This window comes from Pseudophryne corroboree, chromosome 2, assembly GCF_028390025.1.
Source record: "Pseudophryne corroboree isolate aPseCor3 chromosome 2, aPseCor3.hap2, whole genome shotgun sequence".
Taxonomy (NCBI): Eukaryota; Metazoa; Chordata; class Amphibia; order Anura; family Myobatrachidae; genus Pseudophryne; species Pseudophryne corroboree.
This window is the reverse complement of record NC_086445.1, coordinates 597,658,267-597,680,255: the sequence shown is the minus strand read 5'-3', so window position 1 is coordinate 597,680,255 and position 21,989 is coordinate 597,658,267.

The following is a 21,989-nucleotide window of genomic DNA, read 5'->3' as shown; positions in this document are numbered from 1 at the left end:
ACATTAAGATGTCTCAAATTTACATCTCTATAGATTTACCAAATTTTTCAAACTCATTTATATTTACAACCATGAAAATCAGAGACTCCCGTGCGAAGAACAGGTAAAACAACTAGTTGTATTATACAGCAACCTAAGCAACTTGTGTTTGATCACGTAGTGACCATACAGTAATTGTACTTCTTGCAAAACACAATTTTCTGCCTACAAGTCCTTAAAGGTATACAGCCCTGTAAACACTGGCGTTTCTATAATGGGTGCAGTGTGTGCGGTAAACACGGGCCCCTGAGTCCAGAGGGTGCCCCCACCGCACACACTGCACCCATTTTTAAAATACTCACCCCTCCGAAGTCCAGCGCCGGCATCCGCAGCGCTATTAGAACTCAGTGAAAATGGCTCAGCGGCCATTTTCACGGAGTTCTGCGCATGCGCAGTAGAGAAATCTCAGGGAAAATAGCTGCCACGCCATTTTCCCGGAGATCTGCGCACGCGCAGTAGAGTCTGAGCCCTCTAGTGCTCAGACTCTACAGCGCTCTGGGCAGAGAGGAGGGGGTCCGAACGGAGGAGGCTGAACAAGGGCCTCCTCCTCTCTTAAAATGCTCCTGCCTGTAAAGGACATTCCATACTACACCCCTTTTAACAATGTTTTTGTTGAGAGATGGATGGTCTGATAAATGATCTCAAAACTGGATCTTGTTTTAAAGCGTTAAAAAAAATGCAAAAAATATGTTCAACATTTTTAAAGTGGGTATTACAGTGACTGATGAAGGCTCATTGAACCATATTGGTTTGACATTCAGTGTGCTCCTCACAGGGGCGAAGGGGGCAGCAATGGCGCCGCAGCAGGATAAGGAGGAGGGGTGCCGGGCGGCCCGAAGGCGCGAACGCCGGGGGAGGGGGGGTTGGCTGCAGGGAGGCGGGACCCCCTCCCCTTTGCATCACCTGCAGGGAGCCCTGGGCCAGTAAAAGGTGCGGCCCAGAGGCGGGGGGTGGGGGGAGGGTGAGGAGGGAGAGGCAGATAAAAGCAGCAGCCGGGGGGGAGGGAGTTAATAGCTCCATTTTCCCCACACAGGAAAGGAAGCCAACCCACCCGCCCTGAGTTGGCAAGGAACAGGGTCGGTAGTAGCTAGGACAGGGGTATGGGCCAAGGGAGCGCAGGACTTAGGCAGTTTTTTTTTTTTTTTTCATCACTTGCTTACAAATGACACGTTGTGAAAAGTTATTACGGTGTTTTGTTTTATCGCAATAAACATGGTTTGGTGTAAATCGTTTGTATTTTCTTGTCACAGCGGGTTGCGGGGAAGGAGCGGTGCACAAGGCATGGTAAGGGGGGATTGTCAGAATGCCTCGCATAAGTCACCAATTAGTAGGCCGTACGCCTGGTTCCAGCTAAATGCGGCAGGGGCCATACGGGTTGCGCGCCGTGGTAGGGTGTTATGCGCATGGTAGCTGGTCCCCCAGCGCAGGGGGCGTGGTCCGTCGGCCCGCAAGGGCGGGCCGGGTACGCCTCAGGCGGGGAGGGGGCGTGGCCGTTGCCGGTAAGGCGGCGTAAGGCACGCCCCAGGCGTTTCTCTAAACAGCGGGAGAGCCGTGCACCGCTTCCTCTCCTTTTTACCCTGCAATGGTGTGTTTTTGGTATTAGGTGGAAATAAAGCTGTGACCATTTATTCTTTGCACAAAATTACAAGTCTCGTCTCCAGTTATTTGATTAGAGCAAGCCGGCGGGGCACCAGAAGGTCACCCTCTCCATCCTTATCTTTAAGGAGTTTCTTTCTGTCAACACTGTAAATAAGTTTCTTTGCCCTTTTCAGGGTATCATGTTGATAACCTCTCTCTATAACACAGTTGGTTGAGCTTACAAAGATGCTGAACGAGTTCGGAGTCCCCATTGCGGGGGAGAAAACTGAGGGCCCAAAACAGGTTATCTCTTACCTAGGTATAGAGATCGACACAGAGAAGATGGAGTGCCGGTTGCCAACAGAAAAAATCGAAAAGTTGGAGCGAGAGATCAGTGCATGCGCCCAAGCGAAGTCAGTTACCTTGGGCCAGTTGCAGTCATTGCTAGGGTCGCTGAATTTTGCTTGTCGCGTAATCCCTATGGGGCGGATTTTCAAGCGACGTATGGAAAGGGCAACAGCGGGAGTGAGGAAGAAACATCACTTCATCCGCATCAGCGGGGAATTGAAGGAAGATTTGTTAGTATGGCAGGATTTCTTGAAACAGTTTAACGGGGTACGCATGTGGCCGAGCAAGATATCGCCAAACCATGCACTGCAGCTGTTCACAGACGCAGCAGGAGCCATAGGCTTCGGAGCGTACTTGCAGGGAGAGTGGTGCGCAGAAGAATGGCCGCAAAGGTGGAAGGACAGCGGTTTGACTAAGAACTTGGCAGCTTTGGAGTTGTTTCCTATAGTGGTAGCCGTAGAGGTTTGGGGCCGCAGGCTAGAGAATAAGTTCATACAGTTTTGGTGCGACAATATGGGTGTGGTACAGGCCATAAACAGCCAATCTGCCTCGTCCGCACCGGTGATTAGGTTGCTGAGGTGGTTGGTAGCGGCATGCTTGAGGCACAACATCACATTCAGGGCAAAGCATGTGCCAGGAGTCGAGAACGTTATCGCAGACGCGCTGTCACGTCAGAAATGGGAGGTGTTTAGGGCGGCAGCGCCGTTCGCGCGGGGCCAAGGTTTAACATGCCCTTCTCATCTTTGGCAGATAGCCGAGCCTGTTTGAACGAGCTGGTGGAAAGGTCCCTGGCGCCAAAGACCTGGAAAGCGTACGTGGCAGCATGGGAGAAATGGCAGCAGTTCCAGGGGAATGTAAGCTCAGAGGGCCAGGCGCCCCTGCAGCAATTGTTGGAATTCGTAGGCAAGAGTAAGGAGGAGGGAGCATCAAGGGCAGTGGCAAACACTAGGCTGGCAGGGGTATCTTTCTTTTCAAAGTTGCTAGGGAAAGAGGACCTAACTAAGGCATTCGTAGTGCGCACAGTGATGAAGGGATGGGCCAGAGCGGAGATACGGAGACCGGACTCCCGGGAGCCAGTAACCATAGAGAGGCTTAAGAGCATTATTCACATAGTGGCGAAAGTATGTAGCGGAGAGTACGAGGAAACACTGTTTAAAGCAGCGTTTATCATGGCGTTTAGCGGAGCATTTAGGGTGGGGAGCTGGTAGCGCAGTCAAAAACGGCCACCGGAACAGGCCTGTTAGTAAAAAACGTAGCGGCCTCGCAGGGCGCGGTCTTGTGCAAAATTCACAAGTCAAAAACGGACCAGATAGGGAAGGGAAGATGGGTCCAGTTGGGCAGGCACCCGGACACAACAGTCTGTCCAATCGAGGCGGTACAAAAATTTTTGGAGGTCAGGCCAAAAGGGGGCGAGAATTTCCTTATTCATGTGGATCAGGCGGCACTTACCAGGTTCCAGTTCACAGCCATATTTAAAAAATGCATCAAGGAGTTAGGCTGGAACCCGAGGAAGTTCGGAACCCACTCATTTAGGATCGGCGCGGCAACATCCGCCGCAAGCCAGGGATGCTCAGCCGAAGAGATAAAGGCGAAAGGGGGGTGGAAGTCAAACAGTTACAAATCTTACGTCAGGCCGGTGGCCAGGGCGCCGCCGCAATAGAAGGAATTGACAACTGTCCTAACACCACCCCCCCCCCCCCCCCCGCTTCCTCTAATCTTTGCAGGGATCGCCGGGAAGCGGTGTTGGATCTTCGGCCATTCATACATATTCTGGGCAGCGGCACGGGCCGCAAAAAGACCATACGGGCGCCAGCTGGGGATGAGGCGAGAAGAGGCAGCAGTTTTTTGGCTGGGCAACAGGGGCATGGTATGGGAGCAGGCCAGGGAGGCCTGGCTCAAAGCCGAGCGGGCATTGGGAAAGCCCGACGTGTTGGTGTTGCACCTTGGGGGAAACGATATCGGGAAAACAAAGTCGCTAGACCTGATCAGGCAGGCCAGGGAGGACATTGCCTGGATAAAAGGGCGGTGGAGCAACGTGCGCATAGTCTGGTCAAAAATTATCCCGCGACTAGCCTGGAGGGGGGCTAGGTCAGGGCACGGAATAGACAGAGCTAGGAAGAAAGTCAATGCGGCCATCGGTAAAGTGGTCACAGCCAACGGGGGAAGCGTTATACACCACAATGACCTTGCAGGGAGATGTGAGGGTTTTTACAGGCACGATGGGGTGCACCTGTCGGACATAGGCCTTGATATCTTCAACAATGCGTTGCAGGATGCGTTGGAGGGTTTGCGGTGGTAGCGCAGGGTGGGGCTTCGGTCCGCAGGTCGCTGGGACCTCGTGTGGCAGGGAAGGAGCGGTGCACAAGGCATGGTAAGGGGGGATTGTCAGAATGCCTCGCATAAGTCACCAATTAGTAGGCCGTACGCCTGGTTCCAGCTAAATGCGGCAGGGGCCATACGGGTTGCGCGCCGTGGTAGGGTGTTATGCGCATGGTAGCTGGTCCCCCAGCGCAGGGGGCGTGGTCCGTCGGCCCGCAAGGGCGGGCCGGGTACGCCTCAGGCGGGGAGGGGGCGTGGCCGTTGCCGGTAAGGCGGCGTAAGGCACGCCCCAGGCGTTTCTCTAAACAGCGGGAGAGCCGTGCACCGCTTCCTTTCCTTTTTACCCTGCAATGGTGTGTTTTTGGTATTAGGTGGAAATAAAGCTGTGACCATTTATTCTTTGCACAAAATTACAAGTCTCGTCTCCAGTTATTTGATTAGAGCAAGCCGGTGGGGCACCAGAAGGTCACCCTCTCCATCCTTACAGGGGCGAAGGGGGCAGCAATGGCGCCGCAGCAGGATAAGGAGGAGGGGTGCCGGGCGGCCCGAAAGCGCGAACGCCGGGGGAGGGGGGGTTGGCGGCAGGGAGGCGGGACCCCCTCCCCTTTGCATCACCTGCAGGGAGCCCTGGGCCAGTAAAAGGTGCGGCCCAGAGGCGGGGGGGGGGGGGGGGGGTGAGGAGGGAGAGGCAGATAAAAGCAGCAGCCGGGGGGGAGGGAGTTAATAGCTCCATTTTCCCCACACAGGAAAGGAAGCCCACCCACCCGCCCTGAGTTGGCAAGGAACAGGGTCGGTAGTAGCTAGGACAGGGGTATGGGCCAAGGGAGCGCAGGACTTAGGCAGGTTTTTTTTTTTTTTTCATCACTTGCTTACAAATGACACGTTGTGAAAAGTTATTACGGTGTTTTGTTTTATCGCAATAAACATGGTTTGGTGTAAATTGTTTGTATTTTCTTGTCACAGCGGGTTGCGGGGAAGGAGCGGTGCACAAGGCATGGTAAGGGGGGATTGTCAGAATGCCTCGCATAAGTCACCAATTAGTAGGCCGTACGCCTGGTTCCAGCTAAATGCGGCAGGGGCCATACGGGTTGCGCGCCGTGGTAGGGTGTTATGCGCATGGTAGCTGGTCCCCCAGCGCAGGGGGCGTGGTCCGTCGGCCCGCAAGGGCGGGCCGGGTACGCCTCAGGCGGGGAGGGGGCGTGGCCGTTGCCGGTAAGGCGGCGTAAGGCACGCCCCAGGCGTTTCTCTAAACAGCGGGAGAGCCGTGCACCGCTTCCTCTCCTTTTTACCCTGCAATGGTGTGTTTTTGGTATTAGGTGGAAATAAAGCTGTGACCATTTATTCTTTGCACAAAATTACAAGTCTCGTCTCCAGTTATTTGATTAGAGCAAGCCGGCGGGGCACCAGAAGGTCACCCTCTCCATCCTTATCTTTAAGGAGTTTCTTTCTGTCAACACTGTAAATAAGTTTCTTTGCCCTTTTCAGGGTATCATGTTGATAACCTCTCTCTATAACACAGTTGGTTATGTCCAAAATCTGCTCCTCGCAGACCTTTTTTTTTCTGAGTAGTTTGTTTTAACTCTAGAAAACTGATCAAAATTAATCCCCTCTAGCCAGTTCGTATGGTGCTGGGTACTGGTGTCAATAATCAATATACCCATTAGAATCTAGTTTACAGTGATTTTTGGTTAAAATCTGATCTTCCTATATAGATATTTAAATTAAAAATACAACCTGTACTTTACTGACAAAAAAGGATAATTTACTGTTAAAATCATTGTAATTAATGGGCCCTACACACTGGGCGAGAATACTGAAAGATATGAACGATCTTGTTCATTAATGAACGAGATACCGTTCATATCTTTCAGTGCGGAGGCACCAGCGATGAACGATGCGCGGCCCTGCGCTCGTTCATCGCTGGTGCCCCGTCGCTTGTGCATGCAGGCCAATATGGACGAGATCGTCCATATTTGCCTGCACTGCTATGGAGCCGGGTGACGGGGTAAGTGAAGAAACTTCACTCCCCACGTCATTGCCCCCCCCGCCGCCGGGTCACCCGTCGGCCGTATCTGCCGTCGGGCAGCTCTGCGGCGGATCGCAAAGTGTGTAGGGCCCATAAGATACAGTATTAAAAAAAAAACTAGACTTTCCTCATTGCCTTCCCAGACAAAGAGGATATCATCTATGTACCTTTGTCAGGATATTAGCCTGCCATCAGCCCATTACCACTCCAGATGACCTGGTCTTTCCAGAAAGCCATAAACAAATTGGCATAGCTGGGGACAAAACCTGGTCAGAGCCGTCTTAACAGCAGTGTAGGCCCCTGGGCACAGCAATGCACTGGGGCCCCTACCCACCCATCAGCGGTGGGGGGTGCCATCAGCGGTGGGTAGGGTGTGTTCTATCTTTCGCTCAGCATGTAGGACCTGGAGAAATAATTTCTACTAATTACTCCGTTACTGCACAAATGGGACGGGAAGGAGAACACTAAACTGTAGAAGGGGACATTGTGCTGAATGAAGGGGCCCCGGTACATGACTTCCAGGGTGGTAGGGGGTGTTTAATACACAGGGGAGGGGTGGATAGTGGAGTGGGCTTAATATTCATCATTTTCCGGGGGTCAGGGCAGCTTGCTTTACTGCAGATATCTCCAGTTTCTGGAAATAGATTTCTTAGCTTTAACAGGATAAAAAAACTAGAGAGTCCCACCTTACAGGAGATACTGGGGATTTGGAGATCAGAGTTCAGGAGCCAGGGCCAGACTGGCCATCTGGCACTTCTGGCAAATGCCAGAAGGGCCAATGGCCACGTGGGCCGGTCCAGCGCTCACTGATACACGCTGGCTCAGTCCGGCGCCAGCGTGTCTCAGCTGTCAGGAGAGGAGAGCGCCCGCCAGCGCGGCTGTGTCTGGCGCGGCGGCGTATAGCGGACTTCAAACCAGCCGCCGGTTCGTGAGCCAATCAGAGCTCGCGGACCGGCAGCCAATCAGAAGCCGCCGGTCCACGAGCTCTGATTGGCTCACGAACCGGCGGCTGGTTTGAACGAAGTCCGCTATACGCCGCCGCGCCAGACACAGCGCTCTCCTCTCCTGACTCACCCGTCCCTCACAGCCGGAGCCCGGAGGAGAAGCAGCAGCAGCAGCGGTAAGCAGCTGCAGCACTGGCTGCTGTGAGGGCAATTGTATACCTGGCACTGTGGGGGCAATTGGCTGGCACTGTGGTGCATTTGTATACCTGGCACTGTGGGGCATTTGTATACCTGGCACTGTGAGGGAAATTGTTTACCTGGCACTGTGGGGGAATTTGTATACCTGTCAGGTATACAGTTGCCCCCACAGTGTCAGATCCACAATTGCCCCCACAGTGTCAGATCCACAATTGCCCCCACAGTGTCAGGTAATACCTGACACTGTGGGGGCAATTGTGGATCTGACACTGTGGGGGCAATTGTGGATCTGGCACTGTGGGGGCATTTGTATACCTGGCACTGTGGGGGCATTTGTGGATCTGGCACTGTGGGGGCATTTGTGGATCTGGCACTGTGGGGGCATTTGTATACCTGGCACAGTGGGGGCATTTGTATACCTGGCACTGTGGGGCATTTGTATGCCTGGCACTGTGGGGGCATTTGTATACCTGGCACTGTGGGGGCATTTGTATACCTGGCACTGTGGGGGCAATTGTGGATCTGGCACTGCACTATTGGGGGCATATAATGTAAATTTCGGCTCATACCGTGTGCTATAATGTAAATTTCGGCTCATACCGGGTGCTATAATGTGAATTTTGGCTCATACTGTGTGGTATAATGTGAAAGAGGCACCAGTACTAGATAGTATAAGGGGTCCTACTATTGTGGTGCATAATGCGTATAAGGGGTGTATGGTGTGGTAAACTACACTGAAGGCCACGCCCCCTTTTGAGTGGCACGCCCCCTTTTCTGGAGCGGGCACGCCTTCGGCGCGCGCTTAATTACAAACTTCACATTTCCATACCCCCACTTAAAAATTTCCACTTCAACCACTGGTTGTGTGTATTTTAATAGAGAATGATGTACACTTGTATGTTGTTAGAATATTAATTATATTTGTAAGAGCATAGACTAATAAGTGGGAGGAGTCAGGAATAGTAAGGGGAGGAGTCACAGAGGTGGCCCTGTGTGCTTCAAAAATACCAAGGCCTATTTTTAGTCCCAGTCCGGCCCTGGCCAGAGCAATCCACCAACGAATATATAAAATTGCATACCAGGTGCGTGGAGATGGAGCAGGGACCATCTGCTGGAAGGTTGACATCTCTGGTTCTGGGTATAGTAGAGACAAGCTGCCAGTGTCCATTGAAAGGGAAGAGTCCCGGCTTTTGAATTATACCATCAGAAATACTCTAAGTCAGAAAGAACCAGAGATATCTGGCTGGGAATAACAATTAACAGGCTTGGATGGGGACCACTGCTTTGAAGTTGGATATCTCCGGTTCCCCAGGGCCGATTTTCAAAAATCTGGTACCCCTGGAAAGAGGGAACCCTCAGCTATCAGCATAGGGCCCTTACACTCCTGGGGCCCTTGGGCAAGAGCCCATTGAGCCCATACGAAAAGACGGCCCTGAACCTGGTACCTACCTGTTTGAAATAATAAGTGCCATTGAAATAAAAATAACAATTTTTCAAGATAAACTCAAAACTTTCTCAAATAAATGCTTTTGTGTTGGTATCCAATTCACTTTGAACTAAAACATAGGACAGTATATAACGTACTGGCATCCGCATTATATAATGTGCGATCAGAGTTACAATTAATATTCTCAAATGTTTTTCAAAACATCCTCTGTATTTTTTAAGTAAGCTTTGGTTTTCCTAATTCAATGTCAAACTGTTAGAACCCAATATGATTTGACTACCGAGTGGGTGAATGGGGGCTGTGTGTGTCTTGGTCAATATATAGATGGTTGGAATAAATAAATTTTTTATATTAATAAATTCCTATTAATTCTTGTTCAAAAGGCCTTGTAGAAAGGTCTGAAAGAAATTTTGATTTTCTCAACGTGGTATCACCTTTTAAGTTTTAATCTATTGTAAGTATTCCCTGTATAACTATTTATTAATTTATTCTACAGTACTGTATATACAGTAGTTGTTTTTGTCCATTAACACAACCCCATCCCCTTTGTCAGCTGCTTTGATAACCAGGTCCTTATCTTGTTTCAATTATTTATTTTACCTTAAATTCTTTTCTTTTTTTTCCTCTCAAAAATAATTTGCTTGATAAGCAGAACTGTTAAGAACCACAAAAGTAATTTCAAGTATTTTACTGTAAATGGCACTTATTACATGAAATTACAAAAATTTTCGGTATGCTTTCAAATGCAACTGTGGCCTCCTCAGGTAGGAATTTGAAAAGGGATATAAACCTATATGTTATCTGCCCACTTTAAAGCACGCATAATTCCAAAGAATGATTGCCTTGTCCCAGGAAGTATGTTACACTCTTCTGTGGTGGTTTTAGGCTTCCCACTTGGATAAGGGTCACCTTTTCCTAATTTTTAGAACGGATCCTCCTCACTATGGATGATTGCCTGAGGGGTTGGGGAGCCATGACTTTTTACTACACCTTCCAGTGTTGTGGGCTGCATTGGGAGTCTCTTCTCCCAATAAAAATCCTAGAGCTTTGGGAAGTATATTGGTCTCTTTGTAAGGCAAAACCAATTCTTTGTGAATGTTAAATTGGACAATGCGATCAGTCGTATACATGAAGCATCAGGACTGCACACATTTTCCTTTAATTTACCTCTTCCAACCAGTTTCGATACTTCCTTGAATTCTCCACAAGCTGAAACTGAAGGGTGGATCAGCTTGGCAATTCCGATCCAGGTATTTTGATCCTTTGCGTACTCCCAAAACTCGCTGATCTAGGTTTGACAGGTCGTTTTGAAACAACCCTATTAAAGACTAGAGGTTTTTCTGATGCCATAGGCCCTCATTCAGGTTGAATCGCAAAGAGCAATCCAACTACAAAAATTACTAAGGCCGTGCAGGCGCATACGAACATGCCTCTGTTTGTCAATCAGGCAGAAGCATTCACATGGAGGGAGGGGGCGGCAACGCTCCATTTCCAAGGTGGAGACAGAGCGTTGCAGGGGCGGCGGTGGGGAAACAGAGGTATAGTGGTGTGAATGGGGGGAGCGTGGTGTGGGCATGATCGGGCAGCTGCGTGATGTCACACGCAGCCGCTGTGATCAAACAGATGGCGGCGGGCCTCCTGCGGTCTCAGTCGGGCAGCACCAGCAGGAGGCTTCCTTACTTTAATCGATCACGCTGAAATTGCGGTGCGACCGCAATTTCAGCGTGGTCTCAGAGTTGGGCCGGCGGTTAGCATGCTGGGTGGCCTTGCCTTGCGATGGGCGGCCCCCAGCATGCAATCAAAAGGATTGAAAATTCTGCTAATTAATTCTGCAATCCTTACTAAGTGAGGTCTGTAGTACACAGTTTGTTTTGCGCCAGAAGGCTAGTTTCAGTGACAGTATATAATCGAGTGTGGCGACTCTGTCAGGAAAGTAGATCTGACCGCCTTCCGACTTTCCTGGGACTTATCTTTTTTTACAGGCTCAGTGGGATTTACCTCTAGTGTTATGGGCTCTTCATTATCATCCTTTTCAGTCACTAGAATCTGTGAACCGTCCCTGGCTCACATGAAAGACTGTGTTCCTTTTGGCAATATCTTCAGCTTGACAGGTCTCTAATTTATGGGCTTTGTCCCAGGAATTCCCATTTCTTATTTGTATCCTGACTGTGCAGTAACAGACTTGGTTACCTTCAAAAGGTGGTTTCCAAGTTCAGATCAACCAGGAAATTGTAGTACCCTATCTCACCGAGACCGGATCTCAGGAATCTGATTTCTCCCTGGCTTCTCTAGATGTTGCACAGGCTCTTCACATTTTCATCAATAGAACCAGGGAGCTTTGTTGGTTGGATTCCCTTTTTGTCCTTTATAACTGCAGTATGTAAACATGGTTGGTTGGCTACCAAGCAGACTGTGGCCCGTTGCATAAGGTTTGGTGAAGGCGGCCAGTTCTATACTTCGTTTGGGCCCGGGTTGGTGGGCACTTCCTGGGCTGTCAGACTTGGTGCTTTCACGGAGCTACTTTGCTGCCGCAGGTACATTGTCCTCTGTGCACAGCTTCATCAAGGTCTTCAGATTTGATATCTTTGCCTCGAGGGATGCTTATTTTGGGTAAAGGGTCCCCAGCAATGTCCATAGGGGGACAGCTTTGGGGCATCACATGGTTCCAGTGACCCTCATGGATGATAAAAGATTTCTTGATTACCTGTCAAATCCTTTTATCTGAGCCTTGGGGAAGATACTGGACTCTCTCCCTTATGCTCTTGACTGGAGTTTTCTTACTGGCACACTGGTAGGTCACAAACTTGTGAATTTTTTGGTGTGTGCCCGGATCATTTACGCCTCTCCTATGTGTGCCTGGTTATTTACTCTTCTCCTACTACCTGTCCTTGGGCTTTGTTAGTATTAACTGGCTGCTGAGGGCAGAAGGTGGGGTATATGGGAGGAGGAGCCTGTGCTGCTGTGGCTGCAGACTTTAACTCTTTGATGCCCAGACTCCCCAGCTCCACCTAATCCCCATGGTTCTAGTGTCCCCCGTGGACTCAGAGAAAAGTATTTGACAGGTAAGAACCAAAAACAGGTCATGTTTTGACGATCTTTGTCTGCAGTGGCAGATGGAATAATTGCTGACCAAGCAAAATAGATTTGCTTACCTGTACATCGTTTAAGCAATTCACAAAACAGAACCTGTGAGCGGTACTTGAGGACTGAAATTGAGAACCCATGATCTAAACAATTATATGCCCTCTTTCAGTGTTGCAGTTAGGTAGATAGTAATACTGAGAGGATTTAATATTAATTTAATTATTCATCTTTAAATTGTTAATCCCTCATATTGAGTGCTTCAAACGTTTTTAAGTGAAGAACAATCAGTATGTAACTTGTGACAGAGCAAAGTCTGTACACCAGAATGAGCACTAAAGGGGGTAGTTAATTGGGGGTTTTTTTTTGTTTGTTTGTTTTTTTTTGGGGGGGGCGGCATCCGACAGAGCAAATACATTGTTGCTGCGTTTTGGCGTGAATACCTGATGGCACCTAATATTTCTATCTGCTTTTCACACATTTTTCTTGTTGCACACTAGTTTTGTGCCACTAAAACTAGCCTATGTGGGTGTGACCACCACAATAAGTATTGGGCGCCCATCGGTGGAATGAACAGTTACATATCACCCATCTAATGTGACAAATACATCTGCCGTAAAAAAACAAACATTTGAATCACCCTCTAAATGTTTAATCACAAAAAGGATATAACTGAGCTTGTCTGTAGAATCTTTTTTTTTTTTTTTAGATGTGGTTAAACAGGTCACTGGCTCACAGAACCGAAATGCAAATAAACTCAAGTGTCAAACTGATAACCCTGTTATCACTGGTGTTGACACATCTCATTCACACAACAAGATGAAATGTGTAAGCGGTCATGATTTTGAAACACTTGCCTAGATAATGAAAAGAGCTCTGTCACCAGAGGCTGGCTGGCAAATTTTAACCTTGGGGGCCATTCCAGAGCACTGGCCCATAAGTAATGGCGCCATCTTAAATGGAGTTTTTTTTGTTTAAAAAATATTTATTAATAAAAAAAAAATTAGGCCTGGTAAAAATTATCCCAAAGATACTTTATTATAAATTTGTCAGTGCGGCCGCAGCTTCAGCAGAGCTGTGTAGTGCAGGGTTGGCCAACCAGTCAGTGGCATAGAGCCAGAAAAGATCTGTAGTCAAGGGTAAGAGCCATATCATGCGTGCGCCTAAGGCTCGCAAGCAAAAATGGGGGCGTAGTTGTCACAAAGCCACACCCCATTTTTATGTTCACACCTTTCGGGTTGACGTTTGTAGGAGTATGACCTTGCGTCATAACCCCATTTTTAGTCATGTTGTACAGTGCCACATACATATAAAAACACCAAAAAATGGGTGCCCTCACAGTGCCAGATACATATATGTCCCCACAGTGCCAGATACATATATTCCTCCACAGTGCCAGATACATATATTCCTCCACAGTGCCAGATACATATATGTCCCCACAGTGCCAGATACATATATGTCCCCATAGCGCCAAATATGCTCCCACTGTCAGATACACATCTCCCCAGTGCCAGATATGCCCCCACTGCCAGATACACATCTCCCCAGTGCCAGATATACCCCAGTGCAAGATACACATGTCCTCCCCAGTGCCAGATATGCCCCCCAGTGCCAGATGTTGTAACCCCTTGCAAGATTATTTATGAGGTTATGAGGTTATATTACCCAGAATGTATTGTCAAGAGATGATTGTAATTGTATGTACATAAAAATCCCAACTATAGTTGATAGGGGATGTGTAAATGTATATGTACAGTTTATGGGTGAGCATGGGCAGGAAGCTTCTCGAGCTTCACGCGCTGCGCGGCAGGGTACCTCTCGAGGAGACTAAAAAAACGTCCGGGGGGACAGCGTGAGGAAAAAACGGAGCCGGTGGCGTAGAGAGTAGTGGAGGAGAGAGGAGCAGTGATGTGCGGTGGGATGTGGCAGGTGAGGCAGAGCCTTTCCTGTCATACTAAGTTTTGTACCAGAGTTTTGATTGTTGTAGTTATTGTTATCCTTTATTTATATGGCGCCACAAGGGTTCCGCAGCGCCCAATTACAGAGTACATATGCACATAATCAAAACAGGAAAACAGTGACTTACAGTTGAAGACAATTAAGGACAAGTACAGGGTAACTAAGCATAACTACACCAGTAAATGACAGATAAGTTCCAGATGGCCAAAAAACTGCGCGATTTGGGCAGTTGAGGATTATTAAAGTAAGAAAAGGATAAGCACATGAGGGAAGAGGGCCCTACTCGTGAGAGCTTACATTCTAAGGGGATTGTATAAAGTATATGAAAAATACAAAGAATATGTGTGAAATATCTTCTTTGCATTATTCTAATAATTTTTATAGCCAAAACTCTGGAGTAAAAAGTCTATGGCAGATGAGGCAGTGCCTTTTCTGCACTTCTCAGATCAAAACTCACCAAATTTCCAGGAGTTTATACTGCTGCACCTGTGTATAATGCCCAGATGTACGCTTTGGCTCATATACTGCGTTTAAATCTGGCTCTGGTGCTAGTCAGTGCCTCCTCAGCCATTTAGCTCACGCATGTCCCTGGAGAGAAGAGGCCACCTGTGTGCAGCGTTGGCGGGACTGGAGGTGTAGAAATCCGTGATCGGGTGACAGAGCATACCGGAGTTGGCAGGCATAGCGGTAATCTTACCGGGAGTGGAGGAAGTGGAGTGTGCGCCTTCAGCGGCAGGAGCAGGGTTACTCAGCGCAGCCATTGAGGAGGAGTGACCGGCACCATAAGGGTCCACAGCGGTTAGGGAAGACGTGCTGTGAATTGCATCGCTTGATCCAAGCTCAGAGGCGCTGGCACACTATTAGTCACTATCCGTGTCCGGTTTAGGGACTAGAGTACTTTGCATGCTAAGCCGCACCTCCCAGTGACTGTATTGAGGGAGGTGTAGGGAGAATTCAGAGTCACCCAAGTGTTATCATAACTAATTGGTACAGTGTTGCAGACTCCCCTGATGTGAAGCCCTCCTAGTTAACCCAGAAGCGCAACTGGGATAATGTCTTGAGCATACAGTGTTACTGTGTTAGTATTACCACCAGCAGAGCCGGCCATAGGCATAGGCAAACTAGGCAATTGCCTAGGGCATTTGATATGCCTAGGGGCATCATCAGCTTCTGTGGATTAAAATGATATGTGGCATGCCTATATTCTGTATGTAGCATTTCATATGCAGATACAGCCACAGTCTCACACAGTATATTGGCATGCTGCATATCAGTTTAATCAGCAGAAGCTGCTTGTGCATCCTAGCCACATAGCAATGCAAATAAGATGTATTTTCATTAAAAAAAAGGTGCCCGACGTTAGCATTGATGCAAGATTTGTGAGGACACATCTATATCCAAGCAGAGGCAGAGGTCACAGTGTTAGTGGAAGTGTGAGTGCTGTGTGCATGTGAGTGGGTTGGTTGTGCAGTAGTGTTCGGAATATGTGTAAGGAGCATTATGTGTGTCATGTAAAAATGCATTAATAATGTGCAACATATATGTAAAGGGCCACTAAGTGTGTCATTATGTGTATAAGGGCATTAATAATGTGCGGCATATGTGTAACAGGGTACTACTGTATGTGTGTCATTATGTGTATAGGGGCACTAATAATGTGCAGCAAATGTGTAGGGGGCACTATGTGTGTCATTATGTGTATAAGGGCATTAATAATGTGCGGCATATGTGTTAGGGACATTATGTGTAAAAGGGCATTAATAAAGGGTGTCATAATGTGTAAGGTGTGTCAAAGTCAAAAAATATTGCAGTACACACATCACGTACAAACTACACACAGGTGGCCTCCGCGCGTGTACTTGTTCTGCTGTGCGTGCACATATTCGCAATTTGCGTATGGTCGCTCCCGCGGTCCTGCACATTAGCGCGTGGTATGAGTATTTATGGTAGAGTTTGTGAACGCATGGAAGGCTATCAAAATACATTACATATTTAATCCAAATAGTGCACAATGTACACATAGTCCCCCTGCACCACATCAGAAATTAACATCAGTTTAAATGGTAACAGAACAAAGGGATTCACCTTTACAGGATAGGAGGGGACAGAACAAGGTTACAAGGTGGTGTTTGGTATCCAGCTGTAGGGTATTTTAAGGGAAACATTCCGGTGTTGGTTTGAGGAAGATCGCATGTTCCTGCGGATAGTTATGTGCAGGAGCAGAATATAGATATAAACTGTATTTACTGTACATTATGTATGCGGCGGGAATCCAGAGGAGACCACCCACAAGAGCAGTGAAAATAGACATCGCCTACCTATTCAAACAGACCTATGACCTCTCCTGTACTGTAAATGTGCATTCCTGTGTCCAATGGACAAAGAGATTACAGTATCTATTGTATTGCTTTTTGGAAGAATTGTAAAGAGAGCTGCTGCAGGCCTGGTCTGACACAAGACTCACAAAGTTATCTATCAGATGACCGGGGACCGGCCGGGTTGCGCAAGCTTGTCCACTCACGTATGTACCATTGACTGTAGCCATTATTCTGTTATATTGTCTTATATTGTATTGTATATATTGTAACCCCCTTTCAGCAATATTACGCTGTGGTGTCGGAACCCAGTGATTTAACTACAAATCGGTGTTGTGTCTTCCTTTTCCCGCTAAGGTTTAAAAGTGTATTAAGGCTACAACAAATCTGCTATAAGCGCCTAATGACAGATTGTTTTTAAAACAACATCAAGAGCGCTGCCAAAAAAGCACTGTGTATGTGCTTTAAAAGTTGCCAAGGAAGAAGAAAAAAATTGGCTGCGCTTATGATGTTGTTAAATTACCGTGTTATAGGAGAGCTGACAAACACAATAAAACATAAAGGAATTTTTATTAAAATGTTAATACACCAATAAAAATGTAAACACAATATATAGCAAGGTTATGCATTTATATATACTCTGAAAGGACCATATATGTCAAGCAACAAATAGCAATATCCACAAGGTGAGTTTGTGGTTGGTAATAATGTTAAAAAAATGTAACATCCATGTAACATTCATATGGCTGCTCATTAAGATTGTATCATTCTCATAAATAGTGAAACTGCAAGCTATCTAAAAGTACAGAGGCAACATGCACTTAAAGATTGGTAAAAGTCCCGGACTTTTACCAATCTTTAAGTGCATGTTATGTGAATGATACAATCTTAGTGAGCAGCACTCGAGTCCCGGGCCCGGACAGACAAGGGGCCTGGTGACAGCGTCGGGTGTCAGGGCAGTGCCTGCATTGCCAGCGGGCAGCCATGGAGAGAGAGGGTAGCGGTATATAGTGACAGCGGGAGCAGCATTTTATAGTCATACCGTCCGCAAGCCAACTGAAGCTCACGGACAGCTAGCCAATCAGGAGCGCCCGCATTGGCGGCTGCTGATTGGCTGCCGATCCATGAGCTTTGATTGGCTTGCGGCTGGCTCCACATTTGAAGTACAGCGGTCGCTGTAATTCTAAATCTGACCATGGCTGTGGGAGCTGAGCCAGGTACTGCATGAAGGGAGACACAGGGGCAGCTGTATTAACCTGGAGAAGGCATAAGGAAGTGATAAACCAGTGATATGTGCAAGGTGATAAACGCACCAGCCAATCAGCTCCAATATGTAAATCAACAGTTAGGAGCTGATTGGCTGCTGCGTTTATCACCTTGCACTTATCACTGGTTTATCACTTCCTTCTGCTGTCTCCAGGCTTAATACATCTGCCCCACAGTGTCTGTCTGCAATAACTGCCGCATCAGCAAACTGCTCAGCCAGCGGGATGCACACACAGACGGAGACCATAACGCAGCCAAGCCTCAGCGATCCCACTGACTGCCCCCAGCTCTGCCACTGTTGTGAGAGCACCGTCCAGGAGGTGAGCTGAGATCCTAAGATCATTCTCTCAACCCTGCCCCATCTCACCCTGTGCTATTATGTTACTGTACATCCAGTATAGGCAACTGTCCCCATTATACTCCACTCTCCCTTCTCCTCTTACCTGCTCCTTAATTCTTTCCTCTAGCACACCCTATTTCTCCTCTGTCTCCCCTTATACTTGGTCCTGCCACTGTTATGTCTATGAGAACCCTCTGGCCCCCACACATGTTTGCTCCTCACTTATCTGTGGGATATTCCTCTACACCTAACTATGTCTGCCCCCACCTATCTCTGAGTTGTCCCCCTGACTCCCATTTGTACCTGCCCCAACTTATATCTGGGATATCCCTCTACACCCAACTATATATGCCCCCACTTCTCTCTGGTATGTCCCTCTGCCTCTCCCCCCCCCCCCCCCCTCCCCAACTACTGTATTTCTGCCCCCACATATCCCTGGGATATAGCCCTGACCCCACTTATATCTTTCACCCATGTATCCCTGGGATGTCCCTCTGTCCCCCAACTATATCTGCCCCCCACATATCCCTGAAATATAGCCCTGACCCCAGTTACATCTGCTCCCACATATCCCTGGGTTGTCCCTCTGCCCCATGTATGCCTGGGATGCCCCTCACCCCTCCCCATTATATCTGTCCCCACTTATCCCTGGGATGTCCTTCTGACCTCCATTCGTATCTGCCCCAACTAATCCCTGGGATGTCCGTCTCCCCCAACTATTCTGCCCCCATTTATCTCTGGGATGTCCCCCTGACCCCTGCTCCATTCTCTGACCCAAATCACAATGTTATCAGAGCAACAGGATTGCCGGTTCCTGGTAGGGAAAGCGACTATTTAACATCAGTGGTGTCTTTCCTGTAACTAATTCTAAGGAGAAACACATTTTTTGGATGTGATCTGTTTGTGTATGGCTGATGTTGTTATTAAACAGGGACACTCTGGCTAAAATATAATGGCTTTTTATTCAATCAATCGATTCATAATTATATTGTCATTTAAGCGCTTCCATCTTTAAATGAATAATGTGAGTAAGGTCAGGCGCTATGTACACTGAAGCTGCACCCCAGGCATTGCAGGATTAAAGTACTGTGTGCATTGAAGCTGTTCTGCATAGAGTGGTGCGCTGGCTATTTTCATGGTTTTTTTTTTCTTTTCTTTTTTTTATATGTGGATCTAACTATTTCAATGCATGTCACAGAAACAAATTTGTCGAACTGCCTGAGGTGGACGTGCTTGGCAGGTTAGAGCGCTGCTCATCTTGAATGTCTGTCCTGCCGTTATCAAAGGCAGTGCCCCAAACCCAAACCTGTTTACATGACATGACGTTATCACCACACACCTACACCTATTAGATGCAGAAATCTGATCACACTATGCACTTCAATGTGTTGTTTCCACCCACCATCTTACACGTAATGCCTGGACAGTATGACTGATATGAGGCACAGTCTAATGGGTGTGGGCAGTGATCCACCTGCTCTGGTTCTCTGTATTCTGTATTTGTATTAGTGATGAGCGGGTTCGGATCCTCGGGATCCGACCCGCCCGAACTTCACCTTTTTTTTACACGGGTCCGAGCGACTCGGATCCTCCCGCCTTGCTCGGTTAACCCGAGCGCGCCCGAACGTCATCATCCCGCTGTCGGATTCTCGCAAGATTCGGATTCTATATAAGGAGCCGCGCGTCGCCGCCATTTTCACACGTGCATTGAGATTGATAGGGAGAGGACGTGGCTGGCGTCCTCTCCGTTATATTAGAAAATAACAGAGTAAACTGAGTGACTTAGTTATGTGGGGAGGATTGGGGACGGGGAGCAGCTGTTAGGGAGTACAGTGCAGGGTTTACCACCAGTGAGTTAGTTTAATCCTTTGTTTCTCTGCCTTAAAAAAAACGCTCCACCATATCTGTGCTCAGTGTGCTGCACTGCTGCATGATATATCTGTGCTGAGTGCACTGCTCACACTGCCTAATTGTGGGGACTGGGGAGCAGTTATAGCAGGAGTACAGTGCACAGTTTTGCTGACAGTGACCACCAGTCCAGTATACGTTTGTCTGCCTGAAAAACACTCCTGTGGTGTTTTTTTTCTTTCTTCATACTAGTTTAGCAGTCTGCTGACAGTGTCCACCAGGTCCGTTATATACAGTATATTATATATATAAGCAGTACGGTAGGCCACGGCTGTACCTACCTCTGTGTCGTCAGTGCACTCGTCGTCCATAAGTAATATAATACTATACTTACTATCCATCCATCTACATTATTGTATACCTACCCAGAGCCGGCCATAGGCATAGGCAAACTAGGCAATTGCCTAGGGCATTTGATATGCCTAGGGGCATCAGCAGCTTCTGCTGATTAAAATGATATGCGGCATGCCTATATTCTGTGTGTAGCATTTCATATGCAGATACAGCCACAGTATCACACAGTATATAGGCAAGCTGCATATCATTTTAAGCAGCAGAAGCTGCTTGTGCATCCTAGCCACCTAGCGATGCAAATAAGATGCATTTTCATAAAAACAGTGCCAGACGTTAGCATTGAGGCAAGATTTATGAGGACACATCTGTATTCAAGCAGAGTCAAAGGTCACAGTGTTAGTGGCAGTGTGAGTGTTGTGTGCATGTGAGTGTGTTGGTTGTGCAGTACTGTTCGGAATATGTGTAAGGAGCATTATGTGTGTCATGTAAAAATGAATTAATAATGTGCAACATATGTGTAAGGGGCACTATGTGTGTCATTATGTGTATAAGTGCATTAATAATGTGCGGCATATGTGTAACAGGGTACTACTGTATGTGTGTCATTATGTGTATAGGGGCACTAATAATGTGCAGCAAATGTGTAGGGGGGCACTATGTGTGTCATTATGTGTATAAGGGCATTAATAATGTGCGGCGTATGTGTAAGGGACATTACATGTAAAAGGACATTAATAAAGGTTGTCATAATGTGTAAGGCGCATTATGTTTATAAGGACATTAATAATGTGTATCATATGTGTAAGGGGCATTATGTGTATAAGGTGCTCTACTATGTGGCGTTGCATATAGAAAGGGCACTACTTTGTCGTCTAATTTGAATAAAGAGCAATAGGGTGTGGTGTAATGTGAATAAGGAGCAATTCAGTGTGATGTAATGTGAGTAAGGGGCACTACTGTGAGGAGTAACATTTATAAGATAAAGTGATACTGCTGAGGGATGTAATATGAATTAGGAACACTATCGCATGATCAAATGTGAATAAAGTTGCAGTACTGTGTGGCGTAATTGAAATTGGGGTTACTATTGTGTGGCCATGCCCCTTGCCAGCAAAAACACACCCCTTTTTGGGCTGTGCGCCAAATGTGCGAACTGTTCCTATTTAAAATATAGGGGGTACAAACACCAAAATAAGGACTGCTATGGATGAGGGGTGATGGTGCTGGGAAAGAGGTGCAAGGTCAGAGGCGGAACCAGCGGTGGTGCTAGGGGGCACCAGCCAAAATCTTGCCTAGGGCCGGCTCTGTACCTACCTGTGGTGTTTTTTTTTTTCTTCATACTAGTTTAGCAGTCTGCTGACAGTGTCCACCAGGTCCGTTATATACAGTATATTATATATATAAGCAGTACGGTAGGCCACAGCTGTACCTACCTCTGTGTCGTCAGTGCACTCGTCGTCCATAAGTAATATAATACTATACTTACTATCCATCCATCTACATTATTGTATACCTACCTGTGGTGGGTTTTTTTTTTCTTCATACTAGTTTAGCAGTCTGCTGGCAGTGTCCACCAGGTCCGTTATATACAGTATATTATATATATAAGCAGTACGGTAGGCCACGGCTGTACCTACCTCTGTGTCGTCAGTGCACTCGTCGTCCATAAGTAATATAATACTATACTTACTATCCATCCATCTACATTGTATTGTATACCTACCTGTGGTGGGTTTTTTTTTCTTCATACTAGTTTAGCAGTCTGCTGACAGTGTCCACCAGGTCCGTTATATACAGTATATTATATATATTGATAAAGCTAAATATTTATCTTACTTAAAACCCTTTAAGAGGTCTAAGAACACTGTACGCTATTAACGTATGGAATACCGTAAGGGTACGCACGTTGCGTAACAATCACTTA